Raw genomic sequence first — 13,827 nt, forward strand, 5'->3', positions numbered from 1 at the left:
TTGTTGTAGTAAGAGTTTCTACAGGACATTCAGGTGATATTCAGCCTGATTCGAGTGAACTTCCTTGTACTACAAACTTTCCAGGAAGCTGCTGCTGCCGCCAAGAGCTTACCAAACTCCATGCATGAAGCTATTAACGTAGTAATACTGATGCAGAGTTAAGGAGCCACTTGTACCCGACTCTTGTAGGACAAAATTTTTACTGCACACGGCTGGCGAGGAGCCGGAAAGCCACAATCGATATCTTAGGGTGCCATCCTCCGCTGCATAGGTAGGTGTCAAATTTAGGTAAAACTTCCCCCCTCACTTTGTCCTCAAGATACTATACAGAACTAATCAACCTCTCTCGCTCGAACATCTTTCTTCATCTTTATATACTTGTAGTGACATTGAAGGAAAATGTCCTATATATTTTGGTTTTACTCTGTGTTGTTTACGGTATGTTGGTACTGTATAGGTGATTTTAAGTATACTAATAAAAAAGTGCTTTTAAGGGAATATATGTTAATAGTTTTGATACCCTCACAGAAAATTGTAATTGTAAGCCATAGAGCCTGCGGCAGCAGATATTGAAGAGCATCCAGACATTGTCGATTTTTGTTGTTGAGATGTGGAGTAAAATGGTTGCCATTTAAGTTGATGACTCATTGTTATTTTTAGCAAACGCTTCTTCTACCTTACCAGTGGCAATGTTCATAATTGAAAGAGTTGACCTGTTCTAAATCCGTTCTACTTCCCATAGAGAGAATATGTTGCTCTTTGATAGGTCCAGCTTCTGCTTGCAGGTGGTTTGAGAGGTCCAATATTTCAGATTAAAGATATCGGCCACTGTCATGGATTACAAGACATCAACTATTAAAAAAATATATATAAAGAACTAGAAGATTTGGTCCAGGCACCCTCTGTCAGCAGTGGGATGCAGAAATCCTACTAGTGTAGGTGCCCCCAGGGCTGCCATCAGGGTATTACTGCCCTTACTACTGTATGGGGCACGGGGATAAGAAGCAAAAGGGGGGGCCCGAATATACTGGCAGCCCAGTCCGCACTCGGACCTCCCACTCTGTTTCTCCTCATCGGGCCCCTGTACATTTTGTTCAAGGCATCCTAATGCCAGATGCATAACAACACTGTGGTGTTTTAAAGATACACCACTGTGTTGTTAATGCATCCTGCGAATGGAAATGGGCACTATACCTTTAACCTGCGGCGGCCGGCCCGGGTGCATCATGTTTCTGACATAACACGCGGCTCCACTTCCTCAGTCTGGATCAGAGCAGCGTGCGGTGTGCCACGTGGGTGGGAGTGAAAGCAGACGGACCCAACGAGCAGGCGGAGGCGGCAGGTGGGCGAGCAGGGTGAGTCTCTCCGGCGGTGGTGAGAAGAGGCTCGCTGTGGCTGATGAGGGAAAGCGAGTGGTGACTGGGGGCCCGCATTCAACAGGGCCCAGGGGGAGGCTAGTGGGGATTGGGGGCCACGTCCAACAGGGACCACTAGCCTCCCCCTGGGCACTGTTGGACGCTTACACGGCCCCCACTTGTCTCTGCCTGTATCCTGTTGTATAATGTCCACCAGTCACCACTAGCCTCCCCGTAGAGCGTGGTGGAGGCGGAGCTAGAGTGGAGGCAGAACTGGGGGTTGAGTGTGAGCGGAGTCTCAAGGGGCCCCAGAAATTTTGCCAGTATGGGACCCCAAAATTCCTAGTGGCAGCCCTGGGTGCCCCAGTTGTTATTTATACTACACAATTCACCAGTGTGGATTCCACTACGCTATTTACACAAATTAACTCCAATACAATTCATCATATGGAATAAGCATACGGCTCATAAATTAGAATCTGATATTGGGAAAAGATGATGGATGTTTGGACCTTCTAAAGCCTTGGATATATTTTTTGGTAGCACATTTGCAACACATTCGTGTTTGTGATGAGGAGCTCAGCATTTACTGCTCTAACAACATCTAAGCCTATGTAATAGAAGCTTTGGAGGCTTATATATGTAGAACTAAACCATATCAAATGCTTACCATTACTTTGATCCAAAAGGGTTTGGTGGAAAGTTGATGAACTTTTAGGGTATGTGGAGGACCTCAAAACGGAGGAGCTGGAAAGACTGCAGTGGAAGAATGCTTCACGTGGTAATGAAGTTGTTAGTACAACATCATATAGAGGAGAAAGGTCCGACTGTACAAGAATTTATTTCTAAGATACACTGGCTATTAACTCTGGAGAAGGCAGTGTATACTAAATGAGGTGTCATTGCAAAATTCTGAGGGTGATATTGATTGATACATCTGGAATGTCTTCCGTAGCGTTAATCTGGTTCCATCTAGGTTTCTTGTAGCTTATGATCTTCTTTGTCCCTTTTCAGGGCTAATAAATATTTTATGTACTTTGGGAGTAGATGGAAGGGGGTTGTGCGGATTTGCTTCAGAGTTATCATTTGTCTTTGCTGATGTTTCTCCTGTATGTATTACAAAACTGCTTTATGATATTTTTCCTACCATAGTGGCGCACTTTAAGAGATTTTCTATAGGCAGGGACATTGGGGTTTTTTTGGAACGGGGCGGTGGGCTTTGCATTGTCTATGTTTTTATTAAATGGTTAAAGTTTTTAATAAAAAACACAATTTAAAAAAAAAATGGAAATATGGGATCCATAGTTTAAGTTGGACTATCTCTAAATATCTAAAAAAAAATTATAGAATGTCAAAATAGTAGAAATGAGATTGCATTGCAGAACACTGGTCCATGGTCCAAGACAATGCTGTCTGGTCATTGACAGGAGCTCCATGAATTTCTTGAGTTTCCAGGTTCCACGTACAGCGTTTGATTTACCAATCTAGCGCCATCTATGTGGTGCAAAGTTGACAATGCGCAAGTTCGGCCAAGCATAAGCTGAGCCTAAGATTACAGAGGGTAAAGAAATTCTTGAAGCTCCTGTCCTCGGCCAGAGAGCACTGACCTGAACCATGGATCCACTCATTTCTACTCATTTCCAAATAACAAAATATATCCCAAGGACAAGAAATTACATTTTAATAGTATTATTACTGATTTAATGTATTGTGGCAAATCTAACTGGCCCTAAGTAATTGCCCCCTTAGCCATCAACCAGTTAACGAAATTCAGCTGTCAAATGTGAGCAGGAGGTTGCACAAGATGACCCAGGAGGTCCCTTCCAAGTCTACCATTCAATGATTTTATGTTGACATACCTAACCATGATTACTGTCAGACCAATTGAATAGGAACATAACTCAAACAGAAGATTTCTAACATTGTGAAGAAGGGTGGAAGGTCTCAAAAAGCTGGACATGATGCAATGTTCCAAAAAGATTTAAATACAAATGCTAAAGTCATTGAAATCTTGTCAACTGGAAAGAATTACAGAGCGATTGTTATGGCTCTTGGATTCTAGTAACTTAAAGTGAGAGTCATTCATAAATGGAAATTGGAACCGTGTTGAACTTTCCTTGGCGTATCCAACCTACCAAAATTTCAACTAGAGCACATCAACAACTTATCCAGGAGGTCACAAAAGAACCAAGATGAACATCTAAAAGAACTATAGGCCTCATTTCTCTCAGTTAAAGTCATTGTACATAATTCCACAATAAGAAAGATGCTGGGCAGAAATTGCATGGGAGAGTTGCAAATCGTGGTTGATCCCACCCCAAAAAAGAAAGAAAATAAAGGCTTGACCAACCAATACAATAGTCTGTGAGAATATGATTTAAAAGGTGGAACCTTTTTGATGACTTAGGTCCATTCAGATCTGATTAACACAGAATTTCACCATAACATCATCATACTAGAAGTCAAATGAGGTACTGTGATGGCGTGGACCTGCCTCTACAAGATGTGGCAGAGTTATCAGAGTTGTCGAAACATGAATTTTAATTTTTATCACAGATTCACAAATTCACAGAAATAAATCTCTCTCAGAATGGCTCCAAATAAACTATACTAGCGTGTTGGAGTGGCTTAAGTCCTAACTTGAATCTCATCTAGATGTTGTGGCAAGACTTTCAACGGGTGGTTTGTGCTCGAGAACCTTCCAGTGTAGCCGAATAAAAGCAATTCTACAAACAAAAGTGGCAGAAATTCCTCCGAAAGTGGTGTAAACAAAAAAAAAAAAAAAATCATCACAGGTTATCGCAAGCTAAGGATTTGCAATTGCTACTTTCGAGGATTGCACAACCAATTATTTAGTTTAGGGAACCAATTACTCTTTTTTGTTTTACAAGGCAGATTTAGGGTTTGCATAAATCTTTGAACTTTAGTAAATGGAACAATCAATTAGAAGGTGTATTTTGTATTTGCTTGTTTAAAACTTTATTTTAAGGTAAAAGTAGTTCGATGATCACAAACATTTACATGTGACAAAAAAGTAAAACTAAAAGAAACCATACAAAAAAAGGCAAATACTTTTGTATATACATTTTCATAGGGGTTATCCCTTTTCAGAAAATCTTCGTCTCCAACCTCAGTTTGTTATAAATTAACCAACCACTCATTACTCACCGTCCCAGGGTCCAGCGGTAAATCTTTTCCGCTGCTCCTGGTGTCTGGTAGTGGCTGTGGCGCTGACTCAATGGCCAATCAGTGACCTCTGCAACACTGAATTCAGTTAACATCGGACGAGTCGCTGAGCTCACTCATAGGTTGCCACACATTTGGGGTAAAGTCAATACCGTACCCAATGCTGGACACCAGGAGCAATGCCAGAAACTCAGCACTGGACTGAAGAAAGCGGTGGGTTATTTTATAGCAAACGGCAACAAGGGATGAGGATTTTCGGAAAGGAGACAACCCCTTAAGTTCATGACCATTGTTTAGTGCTATAACTAGCTTTTCCGATCTCATCAATTATTTATTTTAACTATAAATTAAATTTCTATTGTAATATTAGTACATAAAACAACCTTAAAAAAAATGGTATGTCACTGAGTGAATCCTTTGATTTTTTTAAGCAGATGTGATGTGTGTAAAACATTTCAGGAACTGGACTTTTTTTTTCCCCGTGAAAGATTTCTGATGTGGCTTTAGAGCTGGCTTTGATTAAAACAATCTCCGAACATGGGACATGAAAGTTTCTTCTGATATATTTGAGTTCTGTAATGGTTATCAAGACTCTATTTCTTGGACAGATATTTCTCACGTTAAGGGCATGGAAGTGGCTTCTCCCCAGTGTGAATTCTTTGATGTCTAACAACTTCTAATTTCTGACTAAACGATTTTCCACATTCTGAACATGAAAATGGCTTGACCTCTTTGTGAACCCAGTGATGTCTAACAAGATTTGATTTATTATTAAAACATTTCCCACATTCTGAACATGAATACGGCATTGATCCTGTATGAACATTTTGATGATTAACAAGAGATGATTTATCAGTAAAAAATGCCCCACATTCTGAACACGAAAACGGCTTCACCCCTGTGTGAACCCACTGATGTCTAGCAAGATGTGTTTTATTGTTATAAAGTTTACCACATTCTGAACATGAAAATGGTTTTGCCCCTGAGTGAATTCTCTCATGTGTAACAAGACACGATTTCCGGTTAAAACATTTCCCACATTCTGAACATGAAAAAGGCTTCTCCCCTGTGTGAACCCACTGATGTCTAGCAAGACTTGATTTATCACTATAGCATTTCTCACATTCTGAACAGGAATACGGCTTTGCTCCTGTGTGACTTCTCTCATGTGTAATAAGACCCCATTTCTGTTTAAAACATTTTCCACATTGAGAACATGAAAACGGCTTTGCATCTGTATGGCTTCTCTGATGTCTATAAAGAAAAGATCTTTCGCTAAAACATTTCCCACAATCTTCACAAGAAAATGGCTTCTCCCCTGTGTGAATTCTCTTATGCTGAATAAATTTTGACTTCCAGTCAAAACATTTCCCACATTCCAAACATGTATATGGCTTCTCTCCAGTTTTATCTTTTCTGTTACGTTTATGTTCCTTAACATTTGGTGATGAATCAGAAGATAGGACTTGTTTGAAAGGATCTGATGATAGACTGTTGCCATGAATGGCTATATTTGGAATTATGACATGTTCTTCATATGTATCGTGTGGGATGCCAAAATCATCTGCTTTACCATCTAAAGATATCGAATGTCCCTCAGAAATCCCGGGACAGTCATCTGCAAAGAGTAAAACGGATTATCTAAATTTTGAATAACATTTCTACTAATATTCTCTAACAATATGTCAAAATTTTCATCCAAACTACAAGGCATTCAGCAAAGTTAGATTTTTCATTAAAACAGTGAAGCAAAGCTGATCTTTATATAACAAAAAAAAAATCATTTAGTGTAAATACCCCCTTGTGAGGCAGTGACAAGTATTATATGCGAGGGTCACTATATATCTCCCAGGATGCTGACGGAGTCCTATTAGACCCGCTGGAGTGCCTTGTGTCCACAGCAGGACACCTGTAAGTCACAAGGCAAAATAAAAGTAAGCGTGGACCTGGTCAAGTTATTTGGCCAAGGCAATGTTCAGGAAAACCCGTTAAGGGCTTTTATTTTTGGAGTGAACTACAAGATGGTAGTGGGGCAGTTCAATCCCTCCAAGCCGGGTCTTACAAGTGGCCCATGACCAAAGATTCCAGTTAAAAACCCTGCAGTAAAGGGATTGGGTGTTTCAGTATTTGTTTGCAAGTGGCAGAGCATGTAGCTCTGCAGCGTCTACCTTGTGCGAGTTAACACAGAGCCATGAACAGTGAACTACTGGCACCCCGCAGCGTGATACGGTGGTGCAGTCACCATCGGCAACCGGTCTCGTGTACGGACTATTGTGACAACCCGGCTGCGATCCGGAGGATACCGTATGCTGTTCACTGTGTGAGTTGTTTGGACATTAACCTCTTCACAACATTTGACATACTATATCGTCCATGTGCCCAGGGCCTTAATGCCCATGGACGGTATAGTACACCATGTGCGATCAGCACTTCAACCCCCGGAACATTGCAGAGCTTTTAGAGAGCAGGCAGTGGGGCTGTCAGCTGACAGCCCCTCTGCCTTTGGATTAGAGACCCTGTGTCATGACGCGGGGTCCCGATCGCTGCCATGGAGACCCAATGTCATCATGACGACATCCAGGTCTCCAGAGCTGAGAGACTTCCTGTCATGCGCAGTGCATGTCAGGAAGTCTCTCAGGTTAGTGTTATAGAAGCTGCAGCGCTGACAGCTTCTATAGCATGCAGATGCTGCTTCATCTGCATGCTATAGAGGCAATCAGCCTGAACAAAATGGAGTGGGACAAAGTGTAAAAGTAAGAATTAAATATTTTTTTTTTAAACAATTGTAAACATATTTAATAAAAAATAATCAAAATTTATTCCACCAATAAATATTTAAATAAAAAAATCTAAACAATAAAAGTACACATATTTAGTATCGCAGAGTCCACAATGACCTGACCTATAAAACTGTCCTACTAGTTAATCCCTTTAGTGAACATCATTAAAAAAGGTAAAAAACCCCCCACAAACAATGCTTTATCATCATACCGCCGAACAAAAAGTAGAATAACACGCGATCAAAAAGACTGATATAAATAAACATGGTATCACTGAAAAAAAGTCATCTTGTCCCGCAAAAAACAAGCTGCCATATAGCTCCATCACCGGAAAAAAAAAAAGTTATAGCTCTCAATAAAGCGATGCAGAAATATTTTTTTTTTTAGAAAACAGTTTTTATTGTATAAAAGCGACAAAACATAAAAAAAATTACATAGATGAGGTGTCGCTGTAATTGTACTGACCCGAAGAATAAAACTGCTTTATCAATTTTACCACACGCAGAACGGTATAAACGCCCTTCCCCCCAAATAAATTCATGAATTTATGGTTTTTGTTCATTCTGCTTCCCATAAATCAGAATAAAAAGCGATCAAAAAAATGTCATGTGCCCGAAAATGGTACCAATAAAAACGTCAACTCGTCCCACAAAAAACAAGACCTCACATGACTCTCTGGGTCTAAATATGGAAAAATTAAAAAAAATAAAAATATGTGGTGATGCAAAAACTATTTTTTTCAATAAAAAGCGTCTTTTAGCGTGTGAGAGCTGCCAAACAAAAACCCGCTAGAAATAGTCAAACTCCACTTTATCACCCCCTTAGTTAGGGAAAAATAATAATAAAAAAATGTATTTATTTCCATTTTCCCATTAGGGTTAGGGCTAGGGCTAAAGTTAGGATTACAGTTACGGTTGGGATTAGGGTTAGAGTTGGGATTAAGGTTAGGGGTGTGTTAGGGTTAGCGTTATGGTTGGGGTTAGGGTTGGAGTTAGAGTTGCGAGGAGGGGGTTCCACTGTTTAGGCACATCAGGGGCTCTCCAAACGATGGCGTCTGATATCAATTCCAGACAATTTTGCATTGAAAAGTCAAACGGCACTCCTTCCCTTCCGAGTTCTGCCATGCACCCAAACAGTGGTTTACCTGCATATATCAGGTATCAGGGTACTCAGGACAAATTGAACAACAACTTTTGGCGTCCAATTTCTCCTGTTACCCTTGGTAAAATAAAACAAACAGGATCTGAAGTAAGTTTTTTGTGAAAAAAAGTTAAATGTTTATTTTTTTTTTAAACATTCCAAAAACTCATGTGAAGCATCTGAAGGGTTAAAAAACTTCTTGAATGAGGTTTTGAGCACCTTGAGGGGTGCAGTTTTTAGAATGGAGTCACTTTTGGATATTTTCTATCATATAGACCCCTCAAAGTGGACTTCAAATGTGATGTGGTCCCTAAAAAAATGGTTTTGTAAATTTTGTTGTAAAAAATATGAGAAATCGCTGGTCAACTTATAACCATTATAACTTTGGTTCCAAAATTGTGCTGATGTAAAGTAAGCATGTGAGAAATGTTACTTAAGTATTTTGTGTGACTTATCTCTGTGATTTAAGGGCATGAAAATTCAAAGTTGGAAAATTGCGCAAGTCATATCAAATAAATTTTCGCACTATCATGAAGTACAATATGTCACGAGAAAACAATGTCAAAACCACCAGGATCCATGGAAGCGTTCCAGAGTCATTACCTCATAAAGGGACAGTGGGCAGAATTGTAAAAATTGGCCCGGTCATTAACCTGCAAACCACCCTTGGGGGTAAAGGGGTTAAACATGTTTCCTGTGGTCTCTGCCTGTAACATTGCACCAACCCCGCTGCACTACATACGGTTGAAGAATGCGGGCAGTGTGAACTGAGGGATGCATGCCCAAAGCTTACTGCACGTAGGTTGTTAGGTCTGCAGCGCTGCAGCTAAAGCCTGCCGATAAAATGGAGGAGCTTTTGAAGCAGTAGGTCGTCACGCAGCAGCAGCTGCAGTTTCAGCGTCAACAACAAGAACAGTAGCAGACAAATAGCTTGTTTAAGTAGCAGATCGCGGCTCTGTGAGAGACGTCCACACCAGTGTCCACGTTCCGTTCCGAGGTATGGTACAAAGTCCGGTCTGCGCTGAGGAAGATGGGTCCTGAGGATGACATGGAGGCCATCCTCACCGTCTTCAAGCGCACTGCAGAGCAGGAGAGCTTGGCACTTTCCCAGTGGGTTCCCAATAAAGCCTACTTGCCCCTCAATCGGGATTATGCCCTGGACTATGGGAGACTGAAAGGTGAGATCTTTGCCCGACTAGGGGTTAGTATGTATGTGCACAAAGGGTACTCCAATGGTATTTTGTGGAGTGTTGTTTTGCCAGGTCTCAGGCATATGACTTGCTGCAGTTGGTAAAAAAATGGCTCCAGCCTGAGACCTTAACCCTTTTCCAGATGGTAGAGAGGGTGGTAGTCAACCGGCTGGTGAGGGCTCTGCCAGCAGCCATAAACCGTTGGGTGGGATAAGGGGAACCGGGCACTCTGGACCAGGTGGTTGGACTGGTTGAGCGGTATACGGCCACTCAGGATTTATACAGGACACTGCTCCACTTAGGCTGGTTTTACACTTGCATTTTTTTTGCACACAAAAAAAAACGCATGTGTTTTTTTCCCTATACTTTACATGGGTGCGCATACACATCCTGTTGCATTTTTTGTGTGTCTGACTTGTCCCAAAATAACGCATGCGCACGCAATGTGCACAAAATTCACCCAAACACCCATTATAGTCTATGGGTGCGCTGACGTGCGCATGGTAATGCGCACGTCAGCGCAAAAAAACGCATGATTTTTTAAAAAAAAACCATGCACAAAGCCGCAAAAAAACACACACAAACGCATGATGCGTTTTTTTTATGTGCGTTTGCACTGCGCAAGGTGCGCAGCGCAAAAACACACAGCCCAGGAGCCTGGGCAAAGTCCACGACCTTCTACTGGGGCCAATCAGGACTGAGCCCATACTGAGGGGGCTATCCCGAAGTGAGAGTGACCTCAGACCCTTCTCCCCTAAATCGGTCCCAAGGCTCAGTTGTGCTGCAGCTATTAAGTGTTGGAGGTGCCAAGGGCCCGGACATGTGGCTGCCATCTGCCCCCTAACAGCTGAACCCATGAACTGCGGGTTTATGCGCATAGTCTCTATGTACACCCAGCCAGTGTGCACTGCAACTACAGGCACTGCACGCAGCGAACCCTAATTGTGCCAGGTACTCATCAATGGGTACCAAACGGAGGCTCTCTTGGACACGTAGAGCTTAGTGACTCTGGTCTATGGGCCACTTGTTGCCGGGGACAACCCCAATAGATGGAAAGTGGGGGTGAAGTGTATGCATGGGGAACTCCGAGAGCACCAGACCACGGAGGTTACTTTCTCCACAGTGTGTGGTGAAATAAAACATGTGGTGGGAATGGTGAAGACCCATCCATATGGGACTATGTTGGTAACAGACTTACCCCTTATCTGGTCCCTGTGGGAGACCAGGGTTAACTCTCCAAGGTAAATGTTATTCCGGGCACAGAACCCAAGATCCTGAGTTGGGTATACCTGCTGTAGAGGTTGCCAACCTAGGGACAAAGTGTAACACCGATAAGTTTCCACTAGAGGTATTGGCAGGAAAGGTCAAAGAGACCCCACCAATTCCCAAGCTGGAAGTATCCCATGGTAAGTTTGGAACAGCTCAGCTCCAGGATCCCACTCTGGCCCGGGCACGAGAGAAGGTGATAAAAATAAATGGAGTGGCTCAGCAACCGGGTGCCGAGACAGGCTTCCCCCACATAGCTATCCACCAGGATTTGTTATACAGGGTGGATAAAATCCAGGATGAGGTGGCGGAACAACTGGTAGTGCTCCAATCCTACTGTCGGGCGGTGCTCGAAATGGCTCACACCCACATGCTGGGAGGGCACTTGGGGGCCAAAAAGACACAGGAGCGCATACTGTAGAATTTTTTTTTGCCTGGCATCTACGCGGAAGTACAGAGGTACTGTGCTAACCTCACCCACTGGTGCCTCTGCCCATTATAAAAAGGTAGCTTTTGATCGGATTGCGATGGATCTGGTACGCCACCCGAAACCCGAAGGCCACCAGCTTCGGCACACTTCGGATAAGCTTATCGCCCCGGGAGTTGTTTGCCATGTTCTTACTGATCAGGGGACTCCTTTCATGTCCAAGGTGACAAGGGAACTGGGCAAGCTTCTCAAAATAAAACAATTGCGCACGTTGGTGTATCACCCTCAGACCGACAGACTAATCGAGCGCTTCAACAAAACCCTCAAATACACATTGAAGAATATCCAAGGATGGAAAGGATATGTTGTTTCCCTACTTGATATTCGCCATTCGCGAGGTACCACAGACTTCGACGGGATTATCACCCTTTGAGCTACTGTATGGCAGGCATCCTAGAGATCTGCTGGACGTAGCCAAAGAGACTTGGGAGTAGGAACCTACGCCACATTAGAGTATTATTGAGCAAGTGGCCAATATGCAGGACTGAACAGCAGCAGTCATGCCTATAGTAAAAGAGCATTTAGTGGATGCTCATACAGCTCAGGGCCGCATACATAACAAAAAGGCCACAGTTCGTTCCTTTAAAGCAGGAAATCGGGTTTTGGTGCCCACCACTGAAAGCAAGCTTATGGCCAAGTAGCAAGGGTCATATGAAGTTCGGGAAAAAGTGGGGGACATAAACTACAGAGAGTTTACCAGCCCGGAAAAAGAAAACCAGAACAGTTGTATAATATCAGTCTGTTGAAAGAGTGGAAGGACCGGGAGTGTATGCTTATGGATGCGACTCCCGACAGATCATCTGGGGTCCCTCTGATATCGGCCTGAGCAGAGGCCGAGAGAGAGGTAAAGATAGGAGACACTCTTTAAGCAGCAGCGTCAAGAGGTACGGAAGTTAGCACAAGATAATACGGACGTAGACTCGGAATGACCCGGTCATACCTCTGTCATCCAGCATAACATTGTCACCGAGCATCATGTAAGGGTACGTATGAAACCATACTGTGTGCCCAAGGCCCAGCCACTGTGAGTGAGGTAAAATAAATACTCCAGCTGGGAGTAACTGAAGAGTCCCGGAGTGAGTGGGTCTGTCCCATGGCATGAACACTATAAGCCTGTGGTGCTGCTGATGTTTTATGGAAGCCCAGGTCTGCATTGTTGGGTCTGGTGTCTCATCTTCCTCTTGACAATACCCCATAGATTCTACGGGGTTAAGGTCAGGCAAGTTTGTTGGCCAATCAATCACAGTGATACTGTGGTTTTTTAAATCGGGTATTGGTACTTTTGGCAGTGTGGACAGGTGCCAAGTCCTGCTGGAGAATGAAATTTCAAATCTCCAAAAAACTTGTTGGCAGAGAGAAGGAAGCATGAAGAGCTCTAAAATTTCCTGGTAGAAGGCTGCGCTGACTTTGGTCTTGATAAAACACAGTGGACCTACACCAGCAGATGACATGGCTCCCCAAACTATCACTGATTGTGGAAACTTCACACTAGACCTCCAGCAGCTTGGATTGTGGCCTCTCCACTCTTCCTCCAGACTCTGCAACCTTGATTTCCAAATGAAATGCAAAATTTACTTTTATCTGGAAACAACACCTTGGACCACTGACAATAGTCCAGTTCTTTTTCTCCTTGGCCGAGGTAAGATGCTTCTGGCGATGTCTATTGGTCATGAGTGACTTTACACAAGGAATGCAACACTTGTAGCCCATGTCCTGGATACGTCTGTGTGTGGAGGCTCTTGAAGCAATGATTCCAGCAGCAGTCCACTCCTTGTGAATCTCCCCAAAATTTTTGAATGGCCTTTTCTTAACAATCCTTTCAAGGCTGCGGTTATCCCGGTTGCTTGTTCACCTTTTTCTACACACTTTTTCTCTTCCACTCAACTTTCCATTAATATGCTTGGATGCAGCACTCTGCGAACAGCCAGCTTCTTTAGCAATAACCTTTTGTGGCTTATCTTCCTTGTGGAGTGTGTCAATGACTGCCTTTTGGACATCTGTCAAGTCAGCAGTCTTCCTCATGATTGTAGAACCTACTGAAACAGACTAAGGGACCTTTTTAAATGCTTAGGAAGCCTTTGCATGTGGTTTTTGTTAATTATTCTAATTTACTGAGATAATAACTTTTGGGTTTTCATTGGCTGTAAGCCATAATCATCAACATTAACAGAAATAAACACTTGAAATAGATCACTCTGTGTGTAATGACTCTATATAATATGAGATTCACTTTTTGTATTGAAGAACGGAAATAAATTAAATTTTTGGTGATATTCTAATTTAATGAGAAACACTTGTATATACATAGTCAATACGATTGATAAAAGACAATTGTCCAAAAATTTTAATCGGATAGGAGAAAATAAAAGTATAACCATAATGCACATTCTGGTCCAACCCAAGATATCTAATTATTTGCTTCT

The 13,827-nt window shown here is 42.5% G+C and overlaps 2 protein-coding genes across 3 annotated transcripts in view; one reads left to right on the forward strand and one right to left on the reverse strand.

Annotated features, from left to right (window-relative positions):
* The window catches only part of LOC141094192 (uncharacterized), a 580,189-nt gene that overhangs the window by 477,374 nt on the left and 88,988 nt on the right, over positions 1–13,827 (reverse strand). The gene's annotated exons all lie outside the window — the stretch shown is intronic.
* LOC141094286 (uncharacterized) overlaps positions 1–13,827 on the forward strand; it is a 1,055,204-nt gene that overhangs the window by 296,449 nt on the left and 744,928 nt on the right. The window lies entirely within an intron of this gene.

Source organism: Dendrobates tinctorius, unplaced genomic scaffold (assembly GCF_039654945.1).
Source record: "Dendrobates tinctorius isolate UK_male_01 unplaced genomic scaffold, ASM3965494v1 ptg000063l, whole genome shotgun sequence".
NCBI classification, from domain to species: Eukaryota; Metazoa; Chordata; class Amphibia; order Anura; family Dendrobatidae; genus Dendrobates; species Dendrobates tinctorius.